The 6,312-nt window shown below is 38.9% G+C and overlaps 1 pseudogene; it reads right to left on the bottom strand.

Annotated features, from left to right (window-relative positions):
* Window positions 1–490: 490 nt before the first annotated feature.
* Window positions 491–1,596, bottom strand: LOC109549062 (S-phase kinase-associated protein 1 pseudogene; annotated as a pseudogene).
* Window positions 1,597–6,312: the final 4,716 nt, after the last annotated feature.

Raw genomic sequence — 6,312 nt, 5'->3', positions numbered from 1 at the left:
ACCATATTCCCTGCATCGGTTTCTCATGTCTCTTCCTTCATCACTGCATTAAGTCTCCATATAGGGTATGGTCCTCTAGTGTTCCACAGTGTTGCCACATCTTTCTAAAATCTTATTATGTCTTACCCCTTCTTAGAATTCTTTAACAACTCCCTATTGCTTCTGAGAATAAAATCTCGAAGTTTTAATGTGATACAAAATGCTCTTTCTTTTTTTTTTTTTTTTTTACCTAACTTACTTTTTATTGAAAGTATCTTGCATTCGTGACTGATGCTTTCTGGGTAACGCCATACATTTTAACATTAAAGGTTAAATTATTTTTTACATGCAAGTAGTGTTTATGGTTTTCCCCACATAGGATTACTGATTATAAAAAGATGACACACCACATGGGTTAAGTGTCTCTTTTAATAGAAAAGCCAGCAAACTGTCTAATTCTGTTTCCTCCCAAACCACAAACTGAGTAGTAAATGAGCCTCTAGCCAACATATTCAAAGCTGAGAGGATTAAAAATGCAAAAATAAGTCCTCAGATCCAATTAAGGGAGCCCTGCTACATACAGGTTAATCAATACCAGTGGACTCCAGGAAGCTGGAAGACATTCTGATAACATTTACCTCAATTAGCATTTCTCCAGTTTCCAACTCATGAATAAAGATAATATGTTGTTAATTCTATTTCAGAAAATGTTTTGCAAGTTGTTTTATTTACAATGCCAACTTTTAAAAGTCACTAAACTAAAGTTAACTGGACAATAAACTAGGCATAAGTTGCTTTACAAAAAGAGGGAAAGCCCAAAATGCCACTTTCTATAGAGAACCCGCAGTTCAATTTTATTCAGAGCAAAGAATAAAGAACTTTTGATCATACTAGAAGAAACTGAGTCATAAGTTTGGAATCTGTACTGAAACTACACATGCATTGAGGACAACATTCTGCTAATACAACTGATTTGCTGCTGCATTTGTGGACTGTTTTTCTAATATTAACAATTATAAACAAAGCAGTGCAACCAGTATTTGGAACAATCCTTACAGTGTTACAGCATCAGACACAAAATTTCACTTCTCCTCACACCACTTGTCCTATTTGCGTACCTGGGCTTCCTCTTCTTCAGTAAAATCATTTTTGATATTGAATGTCTTTCGAATCTCCTCAGGAGTTTTCTCCTTGATCATATTGGCAACAGTCTTGCAGGTAACATCAAGCAGACCTTTGATGTCTAAGTAGTTTGCTGCCAGTATAATCTCAAAAAGTTTTCCTTGGTCAACTTTCAGGAATTCTTGATCCCAAACAGGGATATCATCTGTTCACTCTTCTTTGTGCTCACCATCCTCAGGAGGAGGCGGATCGTCCTTGTGGTGGGTGCACCCCTGAATGACCTTTTTTAATATTGCTGCATTAACATTTGGCAAGGGGACTGGATCATCACCTTCTTCATCATCCATTCCTAAATCTTCCAACGTGGTCTTAATAGTCACAGATTGTTTCGCAATTTCAACATCAACTTCAAATATCTCTCCGTCACAACTCTGCAACTTAATTGAAGGCATGGTGTTAAGATTCAAGGAGATGGCGGGCCAGAGGCTGATGAGAGCAGGGTGGCGTCTGCAAAAAAAAAAAAAAAACACAGAAAATCGGAGAACAAGGCCAACACTCAAAATGCTCTTTCTGATTTGACTCCTGCTAAACTTTCTGGGCCTGTCTTCTTGCTTTTCTCATCCTTTCTCCTTTCCAACCATGTTGAAACCTGCAGGTGTCTGGTTATGCCTTGAACTCTCACCCCTTCCTGGAATTTGCTTGACTGCTCTGTCCACTTCTCCTCCTTGCAAGCTAGGAGCCATCTCTTTCAAGGAGCCTTTTCTCCCCCCAGACTGGCTTTGAGGCTGCTCTTTGGTGTTCTAGTTGTGCTTGCCAGACACCCATAATAGCATCACTGAATTTCACAGTAGTTATCAGATTACCTGTTGAACTCTTCCGTTAGACCATAAGATGCTTGTGGACTGAGGTGTGTTCATATCTTTTGCTTATTTAGCATTTAGAAGGCTGTCTGGCACGTGAATGTTGATTGCACAAAGAACTGAATGAGATGTCTGCAAAATAGCATCTTTTGCTATGTGTATTGTCATTCAACGTATTTGATGATAATGAGCCTGAGAGATCATGAGTTCACTTCTGACTTGCCTTAACTTTGGCCCACTATAGTGCTTGCCTGGTTTTGATTACAATTATCAATAGTATGATTAAATTACAGTTCCCATTTTTATATCACTCAAATTTTATGTAATACTTAGAGATACATATTAAAATTCAACTTTCCTCAAACAAAGAGCGCTAGTGAAATTATTATGATCGCATTTCTACAAATGAGAGTACTGAGAAATACAGAGGAAAACTGACTTGTCCAAGGTCACACATGTGGAAGTCACAAACTGGGAATTTGAACTCGGTTTTTCTGGGTCTTTGTTAAGTGTCTTACAAGTATGCCTCCTTGGTTCTATGCACTTTATTTACTTTAGTTACAGTGATTGAAAAGCATCATTTTGCTTTATACATTTCTCAGATGTCCAGAGAGTAACATTTCAGAGAAAAATCCTGTGCTACCTTAGAGTTTAAGGGCAGAGGGAAACTGAGAATTTTTTTTTTTTTTTTTTTTTTTTTTTGCTTTACGCGGGCCTCTCACCGCTGCGGCCTCTCCCATTGCGGAGCACAGGCTCCGGACGTGCAGATTCAGCGGCCATGGCCCACGGGCCCAGCCACTCCGCGGCACGTGGGATCCTCCGGGACCGGGGCACGAACCCGCGTCCCCTGCATCAGCAGGCGGACTCCCAACCACTGCGCCACCAGGGAAGCCCGAGAATTGTTTTATAGTGATGTTTTCATTTGAAGGATGATGGGAGAAGAAAAGTGAGAAAAGATGAGAGAAAAAAAGGACAGTGTATAAAAGGGGATTCTTTTGGATATTAAGGGATGCATAAGTTCAAGATTGAATTTCAGACACAAAATTGTCTTGATCTGAAACTTCTCAGAGTTCTAAAATTTCCTTACTCTGTTTTTTATATTTTTTTCAATTTGGTTTTCTCAGGCTTCTTATTGTATCACATACAACAAAGAAACTGTTACATGAAGACAGCTTCTCTGGTGATATTTTAGAACAATAATAAATTGAGTACCAAAAATTACATAAGAAGTAGTTTGTTTATTTTTAACATCTTTATTGGAGTATAATTGCTTTACAGTGGTGTGTTAGTTTCTGCTTTATAACAAAGTGAATCAGCTATATGCATACGTATATCCCCATATCCCCTCGCTTGCGTCTCCCTCCCAACCTCCTTATCCCACCGCTCTAGGTGGTCATAAAGCACCGAGCTGATCTCCCTGGGGTATGCAGCTGCTTCCCACTAGCTATCTGTTTTACATTTGGTAGTGTATATATGACAATGTTATTCTCTCACTTCATCCCAGCTTACCCTTCCCCCTCCCCATGTCCTCAAGTCCATTCTCTACATCTGCGTCTTTATTCCTGTCCTGCCCCTACGTTCATCAGTACCGTTTTTTTTTAGATTCCATATATATGTGTTAGCATATGGTATTTGTTTTTCTTTTTCTGACTTACTTCACTCTGTATGACAGACTCTAGGTCCATCCACCTCACTACAAATAACTCAATTTCATTTCTTTTTTATAGCTGAGTAATATTCCGTTGTATATATGTGCCATATCTTCTTTATCCATTCATCTATTGATAGACACTTAGGTTGCTTCCATATCCTGGCTATTGTAAATAGTGCTGCAGTGATCATTGTGGTACGTGACTCTTTTTAATTAATTAATGAATTTATTTATTTTTGGCTATGTTGGGTCTTCGTTTTTTGTGAGTGGACTTTCTCTAGTTGTGGCGAGTGGGGGCTACTCTTCATTGTGGTGAATGGGCTTCTCATTGCACTGGCTTCTCTTGCTGCGGAGCATGGGGTCTAGGCATGTGGGCTTCAGTAGTTGTGGCTCGCGGGCTCTACAGTGCAGGCTCGGTAGTTGTGGTGCACGGGCTTAGTTGCTCCACGGCATGTGGAATCTTCCCGGACCAGGGCTTGAACCCGTGTCCCCTCCATTGGCAGGTGGATTCTTAACTACTGTGCCACCAGGGAAGCCCCATGACTCTTTTTGAATTATGGTTTTCTCAGGGTATATGCCCAGTAGTGGGATTGCTGGGTCATATGGTAGTTCTATTTGTAGCTTTTTAAGGAACCTCCATACTGTTCTCCATAGTGGCTGTATCAACTCACATTCCTACCAACAGTGCAAGAGGGTTCCCTTTTCTCCACACCCTCTCCAGCATTTCTTGTTTGGAGATTTTTTGATGATGGCCATTCTGACCAGTGTGAGGTAATACCTCATTGTAGTTTTGATTTGCATTTCTCTGATGATTAGTGATGTTGAGCATCTTTTCATGTGTTTGTTGGCAATCTGTATATCTTCTTTGGAGAAATGTCTATTTAGGTCTTCTGCCCATTTTTGGATTGGGTTGTTTGTTTTTTTGATATTGAGCTGCACGAGCTGCTTCTATATTTTGGAGATTAATCCTTTGTCAGATGCTTCTTTCGCAAATATTTTCTTCCATTCTGAGGGTTGTCTTTTCGTCTTGTTTATGGTTTCCTTTGCTGTGCAAAAGCTTTTAAGTTTCATTAGGTCCCATTTGTTTATTTTTGTTTTTATTTCCATTTCTCTAGGAGGTGGGTCAAAAAGGATCTTGCTTGATTTATGTCATAGAGCGTTCTGCCTATGTTTTCCTCTAAGAGTTTTATAGTGTCTGGCCTTACATTTAAGTCTTAATAGTTTACTTTTGTGTATGGTGTTAGGAAGTGTTCTAATTTCATTCTTTTACATGTAGCTGTCCAGTTTTCCCAGCACCACTTATTGAAGAGGCTGTATTTTCCCCACTGAATATTCTTGCCTCCTTTATCAAAAATAAGGTGTATGGGTTTATCTCTGGACTTTCTATCTTGTTCCATTGACCTATATTTCTGTTTTTGTGCCAGTACCATACTGTCTTGATTACTGTAGCTTTGTAATATAGTCTGCAGTCAGGGAGCCTGATTCCTCTATATCCGTTTTTCTTTCTCAAGATTGCTTTGGGTATTCGGGGTCTTCTGTGTTTCCATACAAACTGCAATTTTTTGTTCTAGTTCTGTGAAAAATGCCATTGGTAGTTTGATAGGGATTGCATTTAATCTGTATATTGCTTGGAGTAGTATAGTCATTTTCACAATGTTGATTCTTCCAATCCAAGAACATGGTATATCTCTCCATCTGTTTGTATCACCTTTAATTTCTTTCATCAGTGTCTTATAGTTTTCTGCATACAGGTCTTTTGTCTCCTTAGGTAGCTTCATTCCTAGGTATTTTATTCTTTTTGTTGCAGTGGTAAATGGGAGTGTTTCCTTAATTTCTCCTTCAGGTATTCCATCATTAGTGTATGGGAATGCCAGAGATTTCTGTGCATTAATTTTGTATCCTGCTACTTTACCAAATTCATTGATTAGCTCTAGTAGTGTTCTGGTAGCATCTTTAGGATTCTCTATGTATAGTATCATGCTATCTGCAAACAGTGGCAGTTTTACTTCTTCTTTTCCGATTTGGATTCCTTTTATTTGTTCTTCTTCTCTGATTGCTCTGGCTAAAACTTCCAAAACTATGTTGAGTAATAGTGGTGCGAGTGGGCAATCTTGTTCTGTTCCTGATCTTAGAGGAAATGTTTTTTAGTTTTTCACCATTGAGAACAGTGTTAGCTGTGGGTTTGTCATATATGGCCTTTGTTATGTTGAGGTAGGTTCCCTCTATGCCACTTTCTGGAGAGATTTTATCATAAACGGGTTTTGAATTTTGCCAAAAGCTTCTTCTGCTTTTATTGTGGTTATCATATGGTTTTTCTCCTTCAGTTTGTTAATATGGTGTATCACATTGATTGATTTGTGTATATTGAAGAATCCTTGCATTCCTGGGATAAACCCCACTTGACCATGGTGTATGAACCTTTTCATGTGCTGTTGGATTCTGTTTGCTACTATTTTGTTGAGGATTTTTGCATCTATCTTCATCAGAGGTATTGGCCTGTAGTTTTCTTTCTTTGTGACATCTTTGTCTGCTTTTGGTATCAGAGTGATGGTGACTTCGTAGAATGAGTTTTGGAGTGTTCCTCCCTCTGCTATATTTTGGAAGAGTTTGAGAAGGATGGGTGTTAGCTCTTCTCTAAACGTTTGATAAAATTTGCCTGTAAAGCCATGTGATCCTGGGCTTTTGTTTGTTGGAAGTTTT

Source organism: Tursiops truncatus, chromosome 12, assembly GCF_011762595.2.
Source record: "Tursiops truncatus isolate mTurTru1 chromosome 12, mTurTru1.mat.Y, whole genome shotgun sequence".
Lineage (NCBI taxonomy): Eukaryota > Metazoa > Chordata > Mammalia > Artiodactyla > Delphinidae > Tursiops > Tursiops truncatus.
Note: the sequence above shows the minus strand (reverse complement) of the source record. Positions and strands in the feature narration are given on the sequence as shown.